This window comes from Delphinus delphis, chromosome 9, assembly GCF_949987515.2.
Source record: "Delphinus delphis chromosome 9, mDelDel1.2, whole genome shotgun sequence".
In the NCBI taxonomy this organism is placed as follows: Eukaryota; Metazoa; Chordata; class Mammalia; order Artiodactyla; family Delphinidae; genus Delphinus; species Delphinus delphis.
The window spans coordinates 39,979,361-40,002,803 of record NC_082691.1 but is presented as its reverse complement, the minus strand read 5'-3'; the positions used below and the strand labels follow the sequence as shown (position 1 = coordinate 40,002,803).

The 23,443-nt window shown below is 38.3% G+C and overlaps 1 protein-coding gene across 1 annotated transcript in view; it reads right to left on the bottom strand.

The window, feature by feature from the left end:
- The window catches only part of DGKB (diacylglycerol kinase beta), a 704,489-nt gene extending 692,914 nt beyond the window's left edge, over positions 1-11,575 (bottom strand). Inside the window, exon 1 of the mRNA XM_060020431.1 lies at positions 11,457-11,575. The gene's annotated coding sequence lies outside the window, so the exon portion shown is untranslated. The remainder of the gene's footprint in view (positions 1-11,456) is intronic.
- Positions 11,576-23,443: the final 11,868 nt, after the last annotated feature.

The window sequence follows — 23,443 nt, the reverse complement described above, 5'->3', positions numbered from 1 at the left end:
AAAGAAAAAGTGTCATCCAGATTTCTAAATTTGAAAGAGTAATAAAGAAGATGACACATGATACTAAAGAGGGTAGGTGATGATGATATATTGATAAAAGGCAAAGCAAATAAAACAATGTATCTTGGATAAACTGTTTTCTTATGACATATTCTGAACTGCCGAAGGGAGTCACACATTGAGGTAAATTTTTATCATTGTAAATTCATAACTCAAACAGCCCCCCAATATTATCCAGATTCTAGTAGATGTCTCTGGTCAGTAAATCCTCCAACACTGTCCAAAAACTTCAAACTTTCTCCACTTTGTACAAATTCTATAAAGCAAATTTAAATTCCAGAAATATCCTCAATTTAGCACTACAAAACATGCACACGTATTCAGATTGCTCTTTTTCTCCTTCCTTTCCTCTTTCTTTATAGAGAGTGTTACTCCTGGTCAAAGTCAACTCATACCCCTTATGTCTCTAAACCAATTTAATTCCACATTCTGTAGTACCCATTAAACATTCCCGTTTAGCTTCTATATTTTTAATTATCTCAACTTCTCATACATATTTAAACATGCTCAAAAAGTTCCCACTTTATGAGACAAAAAGTTCCCTCAAAATTCTATTATTCTCCAGAACCAGCTCTATCTTTTTTCAAAAGCTTCATAGACAGATTTTTTGAATGGGTCACTCTCTCCATTTCCTGAGCTCCTACTCAATCCTTAAAATATTTTCAATGGGGTTTCACCCCAATCACATCATTAGCTAAGATCAGCAATGATCTCTCTGTGTTCAAATCCAAGGATTTTTTTTTTCAATTCCTCATCTTAATTAACCTCTCAGCAATATCTGGCAGTGATGATTAATTTGTCTTTATTATGGGAGGTTTTTCTCTGGTCTTTGATATACCACAAATCTGTTATTGTTTTGCTCCTCTGTGACAATTCATTTTCCTCCTTCACAATCCCATCTACTCTAATACACTCTGAAATACTAGAATTCATCAAGATTCATTCCTAAAATTATCTTCTTTCTCATTCTACATTATTTTTCACAGATTCTTATCTATTCCAAAGGAGTGGATTATCATCTGTATCACAAAATTTATACATCTCTTTCCCTGTTTGCTGCCCTCATCTCTTTATTCATGTAGCCAACTGTTCACTCAAGAGTTATGCTGGATGAATGAAAGGAGTACTGGTTTCCACAAGAGGGTAAAAGAATAATGCTCTCTAAATATATCTTTGTAAATGCTTTTATTGTCCTTTTTTTTGATAAATTGCAAATTTCCCTCAAGATCCAACTCAAATTCTAAATTATCCGTGATGAATTTTTGTCTCTTATTTCCTCATCTCCTATAGCAATCTTACATGTAATCCTCTGCACCTACTTTTATTGCTGCACGTAGCCCATTGTGTTATAACTTCTATATCTATGTGTCTTCCTCCAATGACCACTTCAGGAGTTACTTAATGTTAGGGCCACATTCTATTTATAATTTTCTTCCCAGAACTTACTAATCTGAGGTATGCTAGAGGCTTGAAATTTTTTAAATGAATAACTGAACGCCAACAATGAACAACAAATTGTGTTCTGGGGTTTTCAAAGATAATAATGCTCCCAGAAGGAGAGATTCTATAATTAAATAAGGTCAGGGAAGTTTGTACTAAATCCCACTCCTAGGGAGTCTAACACACACTTGCATCTGAAGAACTATAAGAAGTCCTTAATATAGAAAACTATTTAACTTTAATGTTTACATAAGGAAAGATTTCTTCCCCTTTTCTTCTTTTAAAACACATATTAGTATTCCTCAAACATTTTTTCCTTATGTCTTGCGATAGTTTGGATTTTAACTTATTAGGATCAGCAAAACAGATGTTAAAGAACCAGAGGGTATGGCACATCCTCTTTACCCAGGATGCTCCTCAATGGTAAGACACAGGTGCTAATGCCTTCACTATAGCTCTGACTCATCTTTTATTTATTTATTTATTTTTAAATTTTATTTTATTATTTTTTGGCTGAGTTGGGTCTTCGTTGCTGCTCGCGGGCTTTCTCTAGTTGTGGTGAGCGGGGGCTACCCTTCATTGCAGTGCACAGGCTTCTCATTGCAGTGGCTTCCCTTGTTGCAGAGCACAGGCTCTAGGCACGAGGGCTTCAGTAGTTGTAGCATGCGGGCTCAGTAGTTGTGGCTCACAGGCTCTAGAGCGCAGGCTCAGTAGTTGTGGCGCACAGGCTTAGTTGCTCCACGGCATGTGGGATCATCCTTCTTATTGTTTTCTTTTTTTACAAAGTTATTAATTTCAAGAATTTAACCATATAAAATAGAAAAATTGTTACAGCCACACTGAAACCATTATTTTATATATTTTTTGAAACTGCTCTTATAAAAATAATATTGTTACCTAAAAACCAAATGTGCCACCAGGCACTTATGCAGGTAGCTTGAATGATAGAAGCACTAAGAGCTCCAAGACACAATCCCCACTTGAAGCTCAAACAACTTACCACTTTACTCCCACAAAATATTGTCTAATACAGTTTGGATAGAGTACATTTAAAACCAAGGACCCGAAACAAAACAACAGTCCTCCTCTGAATGACTTTACTGCTATGCTTTCTTCAATGTGTGACAAGGAAGGAACCTCTACTTGCCAAACAGAAAGTTCTGACATATGGTGTGGCAGATAACATTATATAACAGTAAAGAACCCATCCTGGTAATCAGAACTCTTATTAAGAACAACAGGATAGCAAAGTGACTCATCAGCTTGTGTGCTCTTTCCCGATTCTAGTAATTTGGGACAAGTGTGGAGAAGTTACAGTTGTTTATGTGCAGCCCAAAATGACAGGCAAGAGGAGTTACTAAGCAACATTAAGTACTTGCATTTTTCTAATCTTTTAAAGCTGCCACAAGCTGAATAGTCCTGTAACATAAAGGTAAAGGGAAAAGCAATGTGGGAGTCATGTTTTTGACTGAATGAAAATGTTTTGCTCAATAATTCTGAAATTCTGATTCACCATGAGTTCATCTTTTTTGGTTTTAAGGATTACTTCAAGGGTATAATCCCCTTCTACTCACTGTCAACACCAGAAACCTGCTCTATAATGAATAAAAGCATGGCTGGGGGGAGTAGTTCCTATGAGTCTTGAAACCAGTCTGTCCTCCAGTAAACAGGACCTTTGTTCTCTATTTCAGCTTTTTGTTTCTTTCATAGCACTTACTACTACAACAACAACAAATCATGTTCTTGCTTCCTTGTTTAGTGTGTTTGCTTCTGTGTTTTTCTCTTTCACTGATGTGCGTTCAGTATTGTAGGAACTTGCCTGTTATTTCACTCTTCCTTCCCTGAACCTGGCACCATGCCTGACAATAACACTAGCCCATCCATGACTGAGGGATGAAACAGAATACAGTGTCATGGTGTTAGTAGTTCTGTTTCTTAAGGTGATGCTTTTAATAACTATGCCTATTGAACCTTAAATTTCCCAGAAGTAGCTGAGGGTTGCTTGCAATCTCTAAAACACACACTAGGAGAGGCAGGCAAGTGAGAATTCTCCAGCTCTTATTTCTTTTCATTAAGGAATCGGCAAAGGGATTCCTTGGTCGAAAGCTCAGGAAGAACATTTCCTTACATCCTCTGTCTCAGCAAAACAAGTTGCTGAATAAACTACAAACTCATCTTTTGTGCTTGAAGTCTGTTTTCAGGGCAAGGATCCTGCAATGCTTCTCCACAGCACCTCTGTTTCTTCCTCCTTTCCAGTTCATATAATTCAAAAGGAGCTGACCTAGGTAGTAATACATGTCCTCACAGAAGAGGTCACATTTTCCCAGTCTGCTTGGGTACAAACAGCAGAGTAGTCAATATAGATGAAAACAGAAGATCATTTCGTACCTTAAATGAATGATAGCTGTGACCAAATTTTAAGAAGAGGAAGAAAACTAAAACCATAATAAGAGGTTTTTCATTTAAGAGGAGGGGAATTAAAATTTCTCAAGGTTGATTGTGTGCCAGCCACTCTCCTGAGGGGTGTTTTCATGTGTTATCTAATTATTCTCTGTTAACTGTTACCATTCTTTTGTAATTCAATAAAACCCTTTTGGGCAAAAGAGTAAGTAAAGAAGACACTATATAGAGGGTGTTTATTGTAACATTTAATAGATTTTATGAGTCATATTTTTATTAATATAAAACTAAAACGAAAACTACTTATAGATTTAGATTTCATTTAGAACATTTTCTCTGCTACTGATACTTCCTTCTTTACCTGAGGCAATATCCCAAATTAACAGGAAACCATAAATAGCTAATGGGACTTCCCTGGTGGCACACTGGTTAAGAATCCACCTGCCAATGCAGGGGACACAGGTTCAATCCCTGGTCCAGGAAGATCCCACATGCTGTGGAGCAACTAAGCCCGTGTGTCCCAACTACTGACCCTGCGCTCTAGAGCCCGCGAGCCACAACTACTGAGCCCACACGCCGCAAGTACTGAAGCCCGCGTGCCTAGAGCTGGTGCTCCGCAACAAAGAAAAGCCACCTTAATGAGGAGCCCACGCACGGCAAGGAAGAGTAGCCCCCGCTCGCCGTAACTAGAGAAGGCCCACGCGCAGCAACAAAGACCCAATGCAGCCATAAATAAATAAATAAATAAAATTTTAAAATAAATAAATAGCTAATACTTTTGCTTATTTATTATGTCCCTTCTGTTCTCAGCCCCTTACATGATTAAATCATGTAATTCTACGAAATGGGTATCATTTTCATTTCTCCCTGCTTTTCAAAGAGAAATCTAAAGCATAGAATTTAAGTAAAACTTCCTCAAGGTCATACAAGTAGTAAAGATTTGAGGCCAGGCAATCTGAACACAAAAAATAAGTTTAAGCCCTATATCACAGTGTCTAAGAATGGAATGATGAAATTCAAACGAGCATCTTTGCATACTGAGAAATTATACACGGAGTCAATTTCTCCACACCTTCATCATGAATCATCAAAACATGGTACAAGGGCTTCCCTGGTGGCACAGTGGTTGAGGATCTGCCTGCCAATGCAGGGGACATGGGTTCAAGCCCTGGTCTGGGAAGATCCCACATGCCGCGGAGCAACTAGGCCCGTGAGCCACAACTGCTGAGCCTGCGCGTCTAGAGCCTGGGCTCCGCAACAAGAGAGGCCGCGACAGTGAGAGGCCCGCGCACCGCGATGAAGAGTGGCCCCCACTCGCCGCAACTAGAGAAAGCCCTCGCACAGAAACAAAGACCCAACACAGCCGAAAATAAATAAATAAATAAAGTAATTTTTTTTAAAAATTAAAAAAAAAAAAAAACCACATGATACAAGCTGAGATTCTTTAAATGTAATTGTACTTACATTATAAAAGAAGGCCTAGCTACCTCACTGGGGTAACCTCATCCTGAGATTAGTCTGTTGATGGAATTTCAAAGAGATTTTAAATAGCTACCACACTTTTCCTTCCATCTGTCCTTTTCCTGGTTATAATTTCGTATTTCATAACTAATTCACGTGGATTGGAAAGAGACTAACATAGAATTATTTGACCTAAGATGACACCTTTAATAAAGATATTGTATTTTGGAAAACCTTACATGACGTCTATCCAGTTGCATTGTTATAATACTTGAATACTTACTGAAAGAAATTTACAAAGTCATTAATAAGTAAAACCCAAATTATCCCATAAACGGAAAAAGGTTCTTTTGGGGGAGGGGAAATGGGGATTGATTTTTCCACCATTTCTTCATTTTTCTCTAGTGGTAGTCAAGTTTCTAATGTCTGCTCACTGATATGACTCAATATTTTTCAGCTATGACTGAATCAAACTCTCAGGACTTTTCTTCAAAAGAAATAAGAGTTCAGGAAACAATTTATAAAAAGCACCGTTTCACAACTTTATTGTCCCACAGAGCAAAACATCTTTAATGAACAATTTATGCTAATATTTGTTTTTCCCCCTTAAAGATACATTGGTCCAGAAATTAGATATCACTAAAAGTTTCAATATTATGATTTGGAAATAAGTATGCCATCTGTCATATTCTAAAACATTATCTCCTATACTCTAGATATGCAATACCAGAGAGGGTGATAAATGTCTTTTGAGTAATTTTATACTAATTATGAGTTCAATGTATTAAAATATACTATGTGGCTCAGACCTTTTAACTTGCATTTAAAAGACCATTCTCTAGTGTTTTTGGGGGGTAAAGCCCGTGAAAGTGGAACTCCTTATTTCTTCAGAGAATTGAATTAGAGCTTTGAATTGTTTATAAAAGAAGTGTTTATTGAACTCTAATAATGTATTAGACACTAGGCTCAGCACTGAAGTCCCAGAGATAAAAAAAATATTTTGTTTCCTTCCTCAGTGTAGATAAGATTATTTCAACCTTCTGTGGCATATTCAATTTTAAAGTCAAGCACACAGTTCAGTGGAACCACAGAGAAGGACAGTTGGGCCAGTGGTAGAATACAAATAGAATTCAAGAAGGTCATGATGCTAGAGCAGAAGCTTAAGGGATATAGATGCATCATCAGGTAGAACCTAACAGACTGAGGGCAGAGGGATCTGGGTGTCCAGAAAGAAGTTATAGACAGAGATAGGTGTAAGCAGAGACAAAAGAGGTGAACAAATAGCTTGCACCGTAGCTTAGTTCCAAATCACATAACAAGCCAGTGATAGTTAAGAGTAGACTTGGAGCCTTTTGGTTAAAAGCATGGGCTCTAGGGCCAGACTGCCTGGTTCATGTCCCAGCTCAATTCTAATTTCTAACTGTGGGTGATAAGTCCTTTAACCCTCTTACGCCTCAGTTTTCTCTCTTATAAAATGGAAATAATGATGATAATAGGATTATCACATACGAGTGTTTTCAAGATTATATGCCCAAGATGCTTATACAAGCAACTGGCATGTAGTAAGCACACAATAAAAGTTACTATCGTTATTTTTAAACTATGAGGGCAAGAGAGCCAAAGCACCACATTCAAAAACCAACCCTTGAAACTAACTACTTCTAACCTCGACCTGCAGTGTCACAAATGACAAGAGAAAAGAGAAAGAATCAGGGCTGACAATGTGAATGTATTTGCAAAGCCCCATCACCATCTAGATCTATGACAATAATAGCTCAGTAGCATCAACTTTCCTTATGGAGCATGTACAAAAGTATAAATATACTTTGATTTTGAAGATGAGAGCTTTTGTGCTCCTTGATCTGTAGTGATTGGCTTATTGCCAATATGAAATAACTGAGTCAAGGACACTGTTTCAAATTTACAATGCAATACAGACTCCCTGCTAAAAGGCAAATTCTTCATTTCCAACTGTTGACTCAGATAATACTTGAAAAAGAATTTCATCTGTTTAAATTTAGCATGCTGAGAAAGACCAATCTTAAAATATTGTTTGGCTTATGCCCATAACATTTTCATTTTATTCCTTGTTAGTATTTGTCTTCTGTGATAAGACGACAAATGACAGTATTCACGCTATTCTCCTTAACACTCGAATTTTACCGAAATGAACCATTTTGTTTTTATCCTCACCACTTAAAGATGGCCTTTCATTTCCTGGCAAATTTTCAGAAAGTGATTATGCAAGAACCAGTAATATTTCCAAGCACTGTTTTACCTCTTCAGTCATCATCTGGCCTTTCTCCCTACTTTCCTTTGAATCATCATTTTTCCTCTTCAACACACACATACACATACACACACACACACACACACACAAAGGAGATTATCTGAAAACAAGCTAATCTAATTTTTATAATCAGACCTATGTAAGGAGATATTCTGAGTCTCTGCTTCATGTGTGTTTTTAAAAATCTCCACCCCACACATAGCCCGAAGAGGCTGTTTCCTAGAGTCCCTTGGAACACAGAATCTGGACAAGTTCTCGTCCCAGCCTCCCGCCATGCGATCTCTTTATTTTACTCCCACAATAACTCCATCATCTTTCGTCCCAGCAAAGATGCCCCAGCTTCACTGCCAAGGTTCACGAAGCCACAGCAGAACACTGAAATTGGAATTGCAAAGTATGCCACGTTTGGATCTAGAGTCAATTTAGGCTCCTATGTAGGTAGATCCAATCTTGGGTGTCAGTACAGCTGGGAGTTCTCTCCTGACTGATACAATTTTTCAAGCACTCTCAACCCACACCATCCGCAAAACAATAGGCTCATTGCACTTGATCCATGGTAGAGTACCATCTTAATAAAACAATGTGGCAAAGTCACTAAGAGTTAGAGCTACTCACACTTGGGGGCTAATCCTAGCCCACCATTTACTAAATATGCTGTTTTATGTAATTTGCTTGTTCCCTCTGGGGTTGAACTTCTTATAAATGGGAGAGCATGCCATCTCCCTCCTGTAGCTTTTATCCCATAAATGAGAAAACATATTTAAAGTGCTTAACCTTGGGAGGGGCAAGACAGGGGAAGATACAAACTACTACGTTTAAAATAAATAAAATACAAGGATGTAATATACAGTCGAGGGAGTATAGCCAGTATTTTATAACTTTAAATGGAATGTAATCATAGGAATATTGAACCACTATGTTGTACACCTGAAACTAATATTGTAAATGAACTACATTTCAATTAAAAAACAAAGTGCTTAACCTAGGGCCTGGCATTTGTGCACTCACAGTAACTAGGAACTAGTCATGCATTGTGTGGTGAGAAAATCATACATGCAAATAATCCAAGGAGTTATCAAGGAGTTGCAGTGGTAACCAGTCAATACCTAAGGGTGGGGACTTCCCTGGTGGTGCAGTGGTTAAGAATCTGCCTGCCAACAGAGGAGACAGAGGTTCGAGCCCTGGTCCCGGAAGAACCCACAGGCCACGGAGCAACTAAGCCTGTGCACCACAACTACTGAGCCTGTGCTCTAGAGTCCGCGAGCCACAACTACTGAGCCCACATAGCCCAACTACTGAAGCCCGCACACCTAGAGCCCGTGCTCTGCAACAAAGAGTAGCCACCGCTCACTGCAACTAGAGAAAGCCCATGCACAGCAACGAAGACCCAACGCAGCCAAAAATAAATAAATAAATAGATAGATAGATAGATAAAATACCTAAGGGTGAACAGGTGTATGGGATTCTTACTTGAGGTCATATTTTAGGTTGGTGTTTTACAAGAGAAAGAAAATGCCATAGATAGGAGAGGGGCAATAGGAAGACGTTTCTTCAATAGTTTATCTAGAGCTTCCTGCAGACAGATGCTTCTAAGCTAAAGGTATTACGCTTAAGAGAAGAATGCAAGAGTACCAAGCATACATAAGCACAGTACTGTTCCAGTTCTGTTCCTGTAGCCAGGAAAATAAGCATCCAGGAAATGATATTCTTAGAATGTCATTTCAAGCTTATGTATCAACATCACAGTCATGATTAGTAGGCAGAATTAGACGGAGGGACCAGCTGATCTTTGTCTGGCTTGTCTGGCCACAAGTCTTCCTTCTTTCAAGTGTGCAGGGAAAAGCATGAGTCACAGGATACTCGTCTAGTTCAGACACTGTTCCAGCAAAACTTACCAATGTTTTAAACTTTAAAATAATTACTTATTTCAAAAATGGTTTTGGAAATCTTCTCCTCAGATATAACATGAGGTTTGTTTACCAGCAGGACAACGAAAATATGAAGCCAAGGTATTCCCGAAACTCAATGCCATCTACCTAAGTTTCTATCTTTAAAGAAATTCTGACAAACTCCTATCCAACCTAAACTCTTATCAATGCCAATCAGGCTCTCAGCCTGATTTTTCTTCTCTTTAGCTAAATTCTTAAGGTTCAGGTAATGATTTATTCTAGAGTAGCAGGGAACTGCTTGCAAACTCACTCCAAACATGTTCTTTTAGTCTTTGTATAGATGTTTCCTTTTCTCGTTTTTTTTTGCTAAAAATTTTAACCACCATCATGCATGCACTATCATAACAAATATATCCCCTGGATTACATTTGACTTGGTGATTTACTAAGTCATACGGACAGTTTTTTGCACCAAGAAATTATGCATGTGTGGAATGGGTTACCTCTAAAAAGTTGGATATTTCAATAATAACACAAATATATCTGGAGATCCCCAAGATGAGTAGGCAAAGTAATTCATATTATATTCAGAATATGTTTTTAATAAAATAATCAAGATTAGGTGGGTTAGAAAAAGATTAACACAACTGAAAACTGAAATAATTGGAGGAGACTGACCTTTAGTTTCCTCTTTTCTAATTGTGGAGAATTTCAGATTACTTTGCATTTCACAATAGTTGTTTCCTAAGTTTTGACACCCTTTTAACCTATAGAATTTATGGAAGTACACATGAAAGTGTTCAGCTTAAAATCCTGGATTCTGTTTTAGATAACCTCTGTTTTTCCATTAATATTTCTTGGAGAAAACTATAGTAATATAGTATTTTCTTCAGTGATCCTGTGGCTAAGTCTAGTATTTTTGTGACATATTCTTTCTGCTTAAGAGATTCCCGTTTTTTTCTCCATTATAAAAATCTAGTCAGTGTAAAAGAGGACCTGGTTAGAATTACCCCAACGTTTTCAGATTAATTATTTCTAGTTTCCTTCCTGAAAAAGACCTTTAGTATTCTGCCTGCATTCACATTCATTTGGTCATTTGCTTTACAATGGGCTGGCCTTTGCTGACCTGTTTTTACCTCCTTTTAAAAGTTGGTTATCTGCAATTTGAGCCACCAGTAGAAGTCATTTTTAAAAAAGTTTTTTAAGCCTCACTTTTTGCCAGTGAACACCATGCAGCTTGTTTCTAAGTATAAAGCCATCTATGTAAAAAAACACCACTTAGAAATCACAAGGAAGGCACCATTTAGCAAGTGGAGGAGATGATTGCAGTAGTAAGAAACTGGGGGAATCCTGCACCCACTAAAGAGTACTTGAGTGTTTATCATAACATCAGTCTCGCCTCGACTGTTGCCTAGCAATTATCTAAAGACCTACTTCACATTTTATTTTAATTTAATGAAGTAAATCAAAGACTTTTGTTTTGTTTGATTGCTTCTTTACAGGTTAGGAACAAGTCTGGAATGAAACTTAATTAACTGGGCATTTGAAGATCTAAGTCAACCTGTTTACAAATTTTCTGTTGAAAATGCAAGCTGCTATCTGTTAGTAACTTTCAGAAGCCCACTCTTGTAATTAAATCTAGAATGCATGTACCAGTTTTGTTGCCGAAAATCACCAAGAACAGGGTGCTTCTTGCAGACCTAACCAACAAGCGGTCTCTGTCTGCCAATAACTGAGAGTAACTCGACTATACCGTAACTAGGACAGGAGTCAAGGAGACAAACCGATTTAGTATCTCATGGAGAATTCAAAGCTCTGCTTTTCTAACTTTCCTCACCATTTCTTGTCAGCTTCCCTTCCCCCGCACTACATACCCAGAAGCCACTCAAACTGCCAACCGTGTCGAGTTGAACTTACTGCAGTGTGATGCAGGCGAAGGCTAGGCACATCTCTGAAGCCAGAGCAACTGCTTTTCTGGAGAGGAACTGGGACTAGCCAGCTAGCAGGATCCTTTCCAATTCACACGCTCCGCTCAGTCAGGAGTCCCCCTCACGGCTCGGCTTCCCCAGAGGAGTGGAGCTTCAAGAACTCTGCTCACAGCACCTCCTCCTCCTTACTTCCACCCCCTTCCAGAACACACAGCCCATTCTAACTAGTGTCTGAGAGATGGAAATCGATTTCTAGTCAACCACAAGGGCTGCCTGCAATCCCCCGGTTCCTGACAATTTGCAACTCAAAAACAGCGGAGGCTGAAAGATGTAGGTTTCCGGAGCCTGAAAGTCAGCTTTGGCAGTCCCCTTCCCCACCCCTCACTCCTCCCACTTCCCCCTCCTCTATCGCGGCCACCTCCAGTCTCCCACTCAAGCTAGGTATCAAGAATGATTATTTTATTATCCAAACCAACAAGCATCAGGAGGAATTTGTCAGAGATGAAATACCTGTTGTCCATGACTAATGCTCTTCTCTCCTGTCTTTGAGTCCTTGATTGATATCAAGATGCGCTGATATTGGAAATCTGTGCGGGTGTGTGTGTGTATGTGTGTGTGTGCGTGTGTATGTGTGTGTCGACGAGGCAATCCGCCATGCAGCGGCTGCAAGCAACAGCCCTGCCTATCTCTGGCTGCCGCTTCTACAGCTGCTATTGCTACTATTGCTGTTGGAACTCAGGGGAAATGAGACAGGGAGACAGTGCTTTACAGCTATTTAACTGCTGGACCAGTTATAAGACATGGGAGGAGACTGTGCAGGTGTGACTAGCTGTTGTTGAAACACTGAGCTTGATTCACGGCAATTACTACCATTCAGGATACAATTCCCCTCCAACAGGAAACCTGATACCTGTCTCCCCTCTCGCTTCTACTAACTATAGTCCTTGATGGGTCATTTTGCATCAAACACCTGCCTAACCCACTTCTAGCAACTGTAGAAGCTGCACACTCTATTTCTATATTAGAACTTGGTAACCTGGGAACAGGTGATTGGGGGATGGATGAGGATGAAGAAGGAAAAGTATGGGGGAGAGTAAGTGAATATTAAAAGAGCTGTATGTATGTCTAACCAATTAGGGCACAGATAAAAATGCAAATTTTGAACTCTGTGTGTAAAATAATGCATTGGGGTAACAAAAAGGCAAGCCGGTAAATAACGATGCCTGTTTTACAAAATGTGTGCAAAGCCAGCTAGTTATTCAGGAGCGTGTTTAACAGCTTAACTGCAGAGTATCTTGATACAAACGTGCCTTGGTAGCTCTCAGCTCCCGTGTTACATCTAGTGTGATTTCTATGTGTTAATATCACCGTCAGCTACAAATTCTGGTGAAATCTACTGGTTACCACTGCCTATGAACACTCCCTTTCTTCTTATTGGTTGCTCATTCTCTGCCCTGTTATATCTCCAGATTATTCTCACATAAGGTGATATTCAGAACTTACAAATTGAAGACGTTCTCCAAACCCCCAGAGACAAGAATACTTCTTAATGACTAACGTGATTTGCTTTAACAACAGTTTGTCTTCATGTTCTTGTTTCTGTAATAGATCAGGAGACTACAAACAATCCCTCCTAAATAAACACACACACACACACACACACACACACACACACACACACACACACACCAGTTAATTGAATAGTACTATTAATCCACTTTCAGCATTCAATTTTCTGAGCTAAAAATAAACTTAATTCCTTTTGATTTTATTAGTAATGAACACCTTTAAGTATTTCTGCCTTGCTCTGAGCAATTTTCGTATTTGCCATACATTCTTCCAGTTGTTAGGAATTGTATAGTCAGGATTAAACTGAACAGGTGTTAATGCAGAAAAAAGAAAGACCCTGGAAACAGAGAACCCAGAAGAAGGAAAGGAACCCAAAAGGATTAAATAATACATCTTTTCCTGATCTGTTTACCTTAGAAAATCACTGCCTTTAGCTAAACAAAGGTCAGTTAACATGCAAAGCATTTCTCAATTATCCAATAAATATCAATTGACCAAAACCAACCTATTTACAATTGTAACAGAAAAATGTTTTCTTTTAAAAATCATGCAATACAGTAAATTGAGAGTATCCAGAACTTTTTTTTTTTTTTTTTTTTTTTTGCGGTACACGGGCCTCTCACTGCTGCGGCCTCTCCCGCTGCGGAGCACAGGCCCCGGACGTGCAGGCCCAGCGGCCATGATTCACGGGCCTAGACGCTCCGTGGCATGTGGGATCCTCCCGGACCGGGGCACGAACCCGCGTCCCCCGCATCGGCAGGCAGACTCTCAACCACTGCGCCACCAGGGAAGCCCTCCAGAACTTTTTAAATGTCAAAATCCTAATGAAAAATGATGTCAAATAGCCTCATATTTTTGCCTCAATTTTTGTCTATTAAATAAGTATTATACAACATACAATCGATATTAAAAATATGAAGAATAACTTCACATTTTCATACTTATATATAACGGAATGTAAGAAAGTAGGCAAAAGTAGTGTACACTAGAGATACATTTGACACAGAGGCTAACTTTATCCATAGGTGATGTGATGTGAAGGTTATCCTGCCCTTCGAATTCCATAGTTTAGTATTTTGGCTTTACTTTTTTTGGCTTTACTTTTACTCTTATTTTAAAATTCAAATATATTTAGGAAGAACAGTTACAATTTAAACATTCTTGAGAGAGAGAATTTATTAGTTATCTTTATTACAGACAAGCAGGAAACTAAACATCCAGGTTAGGTAGAGAAGGAAAAACCAGGAAGTACTGAAATAATTGGTCAAGAGCATTTCACACCAGTTTGACTAGTTTTTAAAACACTGTTTACAACATTATTGAGATTTAAAGAAGAAACAGCTTTCTTAACAAAACTATCACACAGTCCCTGAGGTTTGGCAACGGAAGAAGAAAATCTTCAGCTGGGGATTAATGGCTGACCCTTAATCTCTGACTCCTGCCATTCAGGATTTTCCATTTTGTAGGAAAACTTATAAATCACTGCTTTATAACCTCATTCTCATTGCTCTAAGGTGCCTAAATTTTCAGAAACTTCATAAGGATCATTGTATAATTAATCAATCTAAAAAAAATAGTGATAGAAAAATGAACTTGCTCTGTAAATTCCCATTAGTCAACAAAATCCACAATTTATGGGAATATAGAAAGAAATAATTTCTTAATTTTCAACTAAATCTCTTTTATCATAGAAACATGTATTCCCAAACTAAATTCCATAATTTAATAATATTCAATCACTGAAGAAAAGCCAAAGGTCGGTAAACCTACAACGGCAGAAGCCCTGTTTGTTTAGTTCACTCATGTACCTCTGGAATCCATCAAAGTGCTTAAAATATGATGTGTGCATAGCAAATAGATTTTTAATAAATGAGAGAATGAGTAAATGAATTAACCTCTGAATGCAGGGCATTGGGAAGATAAGTGAACTGGGAATAAAGATGTTTAAATTCTCCCAGCCTCTACTCTGCTGGTAAGTAACTGTGGCACTTTAGGCAAGTGACTCACTTCTTGTGGTCTCAAAGCATCCTTTCAGGCGTATCACTCACAGACTACACAACACTGTGTAATAAATGTCTGCCCCCAGTATTCCTCCAAAATGTTTTTTCTACTATACAAGTTCAATCAATAAAATTCTCTAGAATCTCATTTCCTGAGCATTTTACAAATGGTAACATTAGGACCCATATAGTCTCTAAGAAACACATGGTTTTCCCCCACTTTTGACTCTCAAATCTGCAACTAGTCTATTGAGTACCAGACCACACACTTAAAGAAAATAGAATGTTACACATTTAAGTGTGTGTGTGTGTGTGTGTGTGTGTGTGTGTGTGTTTCTAAAATAATAGTCCTGAATCAGCGATTACAAGCAAGGCCTTTGTTGACCTTTTACAAATGGAAATAAGCTAACAAACAAACAAAAATTATAAGAAACAGAGCTTAAATAACAAAATTTCATAGATTACTTACAGTAAATATAGATCCATATTCAATCACAGACTTTCATGTAAACTGGTGTTTAAAAACACCTTATGTTAATTTTATTCAACAAACATTTACTGAGCATCAATTTAGTGCAAAGCATTGGAAAGAGAAACACCGTCCAGTCACAGCAACCGCTTTTAAAGGACATATGGCCCTATAAAGAAATGTATTCCTACTTTGTAATTAAAATTTTTTGATTTAAGTATATTATGTTTCAGAAAAATAAAATAGCTCAAATTTATATCAAACATGATTTAAACCCTAGCCAAAGTTGACTTAAATGATGAAAGGAGAGCTACTTCCTAAATTGAGCAGACTGTCACATGGGAAATTTTCCACTGGTTTCCAATCCATGACTCAGTAGATGTAGGCTGGGAGGTTGGGGAAGATCCAGAAAAGATAAAATCTTATGGAACTACCTTTAAAAAATAATAATCGTAACATGTTGGATATGGATAGGTCCTTTGACCTCATCTAGTCCAATTCTCATATTTTATAGGATAGGAAACTAACATCTTAGTTCATCATGGCTTATTGCTGGGACGGCCAGTTACCAGTTTCTGCACTGGCGAGGAATAGCACAGTATTAGACATGCAAAGCTCTGGCACAAAAAAATCATGCTTTGATTCTCAGGTATGTCAATGACTAGTTGCATGGTCTTGGGAAAATTACTTTTCTACGCTTCAGTTTTCTCATATGTAAAATGAGGATAATTTTTTTCAGCTTCACTGAGGTACAATTAACAAAACTGGAATATATTTAAAGTGTACAGTGTGATGATTTGAGATACACATACATTATGGAAGGATTCCGACTATCAACTTAATTAACACATCCATCACTTCACATATTTGATTTTGTGTGTGTGTGTGAAAACACTTAACACTTCTATACTCTTAGCAAATTTCAATCATACAATACAGTCCTACTGACTATGTCACCATCTTACATATTAGATCCTCACAATGTATTCATTTTAAAACTGAAAGTTTGTAACCTTTTACCAGCCTCTCCCTATTTCCCCCACCCCCAGCCCATGGTAACAATCATTCTGCTGTTAATAGTGCAACTTTTTTTTTTTTTTCCTGTGGTACGCAGGCCTCTCACTGCTGTGGCCTTTCCCATTGCAGAGCACAGGCTCCGGACGCGCAGGCTCAGTGGCCATGGCTCACGGGCCCAGCCGCTCTGCGGCATGTGGGATCTTCCCGGACCAGGGCACGAACCCGTGTCCCCTGCATCGGCAGGCGGACTCTCAACCACTGTGCCACCAGGGAAGCCTGCAACTATTTTTTTTTTTTTTTTTATTCCGTATATAAGTAAAATCATGCAGCATTTATTTTTCTCTGTCTGGCTTATTTCACTTAGCACAATGCCCTCTAGGATCACTCATGTTGTTGTAAATCATAGAATTTCCTTCCTTTTAAGGCTGAATTATATATATATACATATATATATATATCAATCATATATATGTCATATGATATATACATTTTTATATATATGTATATATCATACATCCATCCCCTGGGTAAGTGCTGAGTGGTGGAGGCCACAAAAAGGAGAAAGCTCCTGTTGGATTAACACTGCTGGCAGGTCATGGGTGGGACTCACAGTGACCTCACTGCTGACTCTTGCAGTGGTCCCAGTTAGTGCTGCTTACTGGAGTGAGAGCCACCCCCTGGTTCCTGCAGGGTACCCATCAAAGGACACAGGATAGGAAGTCTAGGATGAGAAGTGCAACTCAGAATGAAGGCCAAGGAGAAGCAGATGCTCTGCAGCAGCCAGAAAAGGTCCACATGCTGAGGTGGAGGCACATCCTGTTCTGTGTGAGCATATATATATAATTTTCTTTAGGTATTCATTGGTCCACAGGCACTTAGGTCGTTTCCATACCTTGGCTATTGTGAATAATGCTGTCATGAACAGGGGAGTAGAGATACATCTTCAAGATCATGATTTCCTTTCCTTTGGATATATATACAGAGAAGTGAGAATGTCAGATCATATAGTAGCTCTATTTTTAATTTTTTGAGGAACTTCTACACTGTTTTCTATAGCGGCTACACCAATTTACATTCCCACCCACAATTCACAAGAGTCCTCTTTTTTTCACATCCTTTCCAGCATTTACCGTTTTTCTTTTTGATAACAGACATCCTAACAGGTGTAAGGTGACATATCATTGTGGTTTTGATTTGCATTTCCCTAATGATTACTGATTGTTGAGCATCTTTTCAGGTTTGTCAATTCTGTTTATCTTTTCTCTATTATCTTTTAGTCCCTATTTCATTTATTTCTGCTCTGATCTTTGTTATTTCCTTCCCTCTACTAATGGGATTAGTTTGTTCTTCTTTTTCTAGTTCCTTGAGGTGTAAAGTTAGGTTGTTTATTTCAGATCTTTCTTTTTTCTTAATGTAGGCATTTATCACTACCAAATTCCCTCTTACATCTGATTCTGCTGCATCTCATAAGTTTGGTATGCTATGTTTCCATTTTCATTTGTCTCAAGTTGTTTTTGATTTTTCCTCTGATTTCTTTTGGATCCATTGGTTGTTAAGGAGTATGTTGTTTAATCTCTACATATCTGTGAACTTTCACTTTTTCTTCTTGTAATTGATTTCTAGTTTTATACCATGGCGGTTGAAAAAAATGCCTGATACAATTTCGATCCTCTTAAATTTATTAAGACTTGTTTTGTGGCCTAACATATGATCTACCTCGGAAAATGTTCCATGGGCATTGTGAAGGAATGCTAGTGCTGGAATGAGTGTTCCATGTATGCTTGTTAGATCTAGAGTGTAATTTAAGTCTACTGTTTCCTTACTGATTTTCTCTCTGGATAAGCAAACCATTATTGAAAGTGGGGTACTGAAGTCCCCCATTATTATTGTATTGCTGTCTATATCTCTCTCCAGATCTGTTAATATTTGCTTTATACATTTAGGAACTCTGACATCTGGGTGCATAAATATTTAGAATTGTCATATAATCTTGATGAATTTGCCTCTTGATCATTATATAATGGCCTTCTTTGTCTCCTGTTGCCATCTTGGCTTAAAGTCTATTTTGTCTGATATAAATATAACTACCTCTGCTTTCTTTGGCTTATCTGCATGAACTCTCTATTGGGTAAATCACTTATCTCTGTTTCACTAAGATCGGTTTCCTAAAGATTTATCTTGTTCTTTTGTTTGGAACATATTCCCATATTTATTCATTTTCCTTGTCTCTCCAAGTTGGTTTCTGAACATTAGATAAGACAGCCACCTCTCATAGTCTTGACAGACTGCTCTCTTGTAGGAGATAAAGCTTATCAATCAGTCCGATCCAAGCTCCGGGTTGTCTCTCAATCCTTTGTGATTGTCCAAGCTGCAGTCTTTGTTCTTAGTGGTTCCCAGTATTTGAGAGTGTTCCAAGACCTGTCAGTGCCCCAAGAGGGATGATGGCAGTCAGCACCTAGATGCAGGGTAATTAGAAGCCAGATCCTCAGCTAGCAGCTGGGAAAGTATGCATTTAAGCCTCTCCCAGGGGAAAACTGGCAGATGGGCATTTTTGCCTGCTTCTTCTGTGCCAAGTATGGGTGTAAACCATGGTGTGCAGGTGGGGTGCTCCTGCTCCCATTTAAAACTGCTTCTTTAGGGGCTTCCCTGGTGGCACAGTGGTTGAGAGTCTGCCTGCTGATGCAGGGGACCGGGTTCGTGCCCCAGTCCGCGAAGATCCCACATGCTGCCGAGCGGCTGGGCCCCGTGAGCCATGGCCGCTGAGCCTGCGCGTCCGGAGCCTGTGCTCCACAACGGGAGAGGCCACAACAGTGAGAGGCCCGCGTACCGCAAAAAAAAACCCAAAAAACTGCTTCTTTAGAAGACACAAATAAATGGAAAGATATCCTGTGCTCATGGATTCAAAGAATTAATGTTGTTAAAATGACCATACTACCCAAAGCAATCTACTGATTAAATATAATCCCTATCAAAATCCCAATGGCATTTTTCACAGAAATAGAACAAATAATCCTAAAATTAATATGAAATCACAAAACACTTCAAATAGCCTAAGCAATCCTGAGAAAGAAGAACAAAGCTGGCACTGCACTTCCTAATTTCAAACTTTATTATGAAACTATATTTTTTTTTGGATGAAACTATATTAATCAAAATAGTAAGGTATTGTCATAAAAACAAACACATAGATAAATGGAACAGACTAGAGAGCCTAGAAATAAGCTCATGCATATATATATATAGTCAGTTAATCAACAAAAGAGCCAAGAATATACAATGTGGGAAGGATAATCTCTTCAATAAATGGGGTTTGGAAAACTGAACAACTACATGCAAAAGAATGAAACTGGACTCCTTTCTTATACCATACACAAAGATCAACTCAAAATGGAGACTTGAATGTAAGAACTGAAACCATAAAACTTCTAGAAGAAAACATGGGGGTACGCTCCTTGACATGGTTTCTGGCAAAGATATTTTGTATATAATACCAAAAGCATGGGCAATAAAAGCAAAAATAAAAAAAGTGGACTACATCAAACTAAAAGCTTCTGCACAGCAAAGAAAACCGTCCACAAAATGCAAAGGCAACCTATGGAATGGGAGAGTACATGTACAGACCACATATCCAAAAGGGGTTAATATCCAAAATATAAAAGATACTTACATAACTCAATAACCAAAAAATAATAACTCAATTACAAAATGGGAAAAGAATGTGAATGGACATTTTTCCGAAGAAGACGTACAAATGGTAATAGATATGTGAAAAAGTGCTCAACATCACCAGTCATTAGGGATGTGCAAATTAAGACTACAGTGATGTGTTATCTCACACCTGTTAGGATGTCTATCATCAAAAAGACAAGAGATAACAAGTGTTCATGAGGATACGGACAAAAGGGTACCCTTGAGCACTGTGGATGGGAATATAAATTGGTAAAGCCAGTATGGAGAATAGTATGGAAGTTCCTCAAAAAATTAAATAGAGAACTACCATATGACCCCGAATTCCCACTACTACATACAGATCCAAAAAATGAGAAGACGATCTCAAAAAGACATCTGCACCCCCCGTTCATGGCATCATCATTCACAATAGCCAAGATATGGAAACAACCTAAGAGTCCATCAAAGAATGAATGGATAAGGATGCAATGTGTATGTATCTATCACACATACATACACACACACACAGTGGAATCTCATTCAGTGGTGAGAAAGAAGACAATACTGCCATTTCCAACAACATGGATGCACCTTGATGGCATTACGCTGAGTGAAATAAGTAAGACAAAAGAAGACAAATACCGCATGATATCACTTATATGTGGAATCTTTTCTAAAAAGTCAAACTTATAGAAACAGAGAATAGAAAAGTGGTTGTCAAAGACAGCAGAGTAGGGTGAGAGAAATAGAGAAAAGTTGGTAAGAGAGTACAAACTTTCAGCTGTAAGATGAACAAGGTCTGAGGAGCTAATGTAAAACATGGTGACTACAGTTGATAACACTGTATTGTGGAATTGAAATTTGCTAAGAGAACACAACTCAAGTGTTTTCAGTAAGTTGAATGAATGAGTGACTGAATGAATGAATGAATAAAAATTGAGGTGATGAATGTGTTAATTAACTAGATGGGAATCCTTTCCTTTAGATACACATATCAAATCACCACAATATACACTTTAAATATGTTATAATTTTACTGTCAATTATATATCAATAACGCTGAAATTTAAAACAAAATTTAAATAAAAACTACGAACTTATATACAAAACAGAAATAGACCCACAGACATAAACAACAACCTTATGGTTACCAAAGGGGAAAGAGAGGGGAAGATAAATTGCGAGTTTGAGGTTAACATACACACACAATTATATATAAAACAAATAACCATCAAGGGTCTATTGTACAGCACAGAGAACTATACTATACTCAATATTTTGTAATAACTTATAAGGGAAAAGCATATTAAAAAGTGTGTGTGTGTGTGTATATATATATATATATATATATCACTTTGCTATACACCTGAAACTAACACAGCATTGTAAATCAACTATACTTCAATTTAAAAAAAAAAAAGCAAAAAACAAACAGAACAACAACAAAAACTACTCTGTTTGCTATAGTCCTGTTGGAGTTGTGAATGCAAGCCCCATTGGCTCTCAGGGCCAGGTGATCTGATGGCCATGTCCCTCAGGTGCCTGTCATAAAAGTTGGCACCCAGGGTATGTGTACAAGCTACTTCAAGAAAGATGTGAGTGATGTGGTTTTATATAGTTGGAGTGCACTAGAGGGAAAAAGCAGCAGAAGTGCCCACTGGCTCCCTCTGGCAACGTGAAGGATCACAGCCAGCCCCGAGAAGCATGCAAATTAGAAGCAGGATGCTCAGGCAGTATCAAATAATGTACGTAATAAAGTACCTTCCAAGAAAAGACTGATAAATGGGTATCTTTGCCTGCTCCCTCTGTGCTGAGCCCTGGGGTGAGAGTGTGGCTAGTGCCTGAGTGCCTGTTAAGAACTGCTTCTTTGTTTCCTATAGCCCTGCTGGTCTTGTGGACGCAAACCCCTTTGGCTTTCAGATCCCTTGAGTGGAAGCCTTAAAAGTTGGGGCACAAGATGTGTGTTTCAAACCATTCACTCCTCGGGGAGAAGCTGAGAGTTAGGGGGTTCCTTCCCAATTTCACAGCCCTGTGCTATGAGTGGGGTTTATGGGGAAAGTATGTCTCAACCTTTTCTACCCATTTTGATGTGGGTACTTTCTCATTCACCTGACGTGGAGGAGTCACTCAGCTAGTTTCTGGATTTCTCTCAGCTCTGTATATGTAGCTGCTGTACAATTGGTGCAGCCATGAGAGGAAAGAAGTTCAGGAGCCTCCTATGTTGCCATGTTGATCCCTCCCAGAATGAGAGAATAACAGCACCTACCCCATAGAGTGGTTTAGAGAATCAAAGAATTTGGCACATGTAAAGTACACAGCACACTGCCTGGTAGAGTTCTAATGTGCCCACGCACATGCATTCCTGTGCATGCATACACACACACACATTCACATGCACACACATTCACACACACACGGACTATCAGTTTTGTGATTATTACTTCTCTTCATTGGAGTCATAATTTATGAGGTTAATGTTTAAGTAAAAGACTTTCCAGTTATTTAATTTCTTTAAACGAGTAACGATGGTGGACTCTGCATGATTCACTTAGGGGCAGCAAGCACATCGCTGACCTAAGGAATTCTCCTTTTTAAAATCAGGGAGAATTCCTCGTCTACTTCAAAGAAGGTAAACGGTGTTAAAGAGGTCTGATGGAACAGTGATAACATGAATTACTGAAGAAACCATTCAATCAAACTTTATAAAGCATCCACAGTACGTGAAGTCCCAAGTTACATACATACTTAAGGAACCATAGAAAATGCAGCAAAACACGATTTAAAGCACAAAATAGAAAGCCTATGACAGAGAAACTGTAGTATTGAAACTGAAGTTTTATGTGGGAAATTAGCAGACTCTAATACAGCCTAGCCATTCATTTGGCTGTCTCCATGATAGATGTAGATTACACCATAATTCATTTAGCAATGGCCATTCACATAGTCAATTTCAGGAGAAATTCCTGAAAATGGCCATATTTTATATTGTATGATCTCATTTTATTACTTAGACCAATGGTTTAAAAGAAGACAAAGCATACATATTCTTTCATGACTGTGTTTTTGTTCCTAAGAAACCAGATAGTAGATTTAACGAATTCTCCTTTGTCTTCTCTAACCCTAGAAGAGCATCCCATCATTCTCCCTAATACTCTAGAGGCCATTTATTTGTTTGTCTTTCGCTGGACTTATAGGCCAAATTATATTTATTTGCACACAGCCTACAAACAGAAAGCACTCAAAGATTTTTCA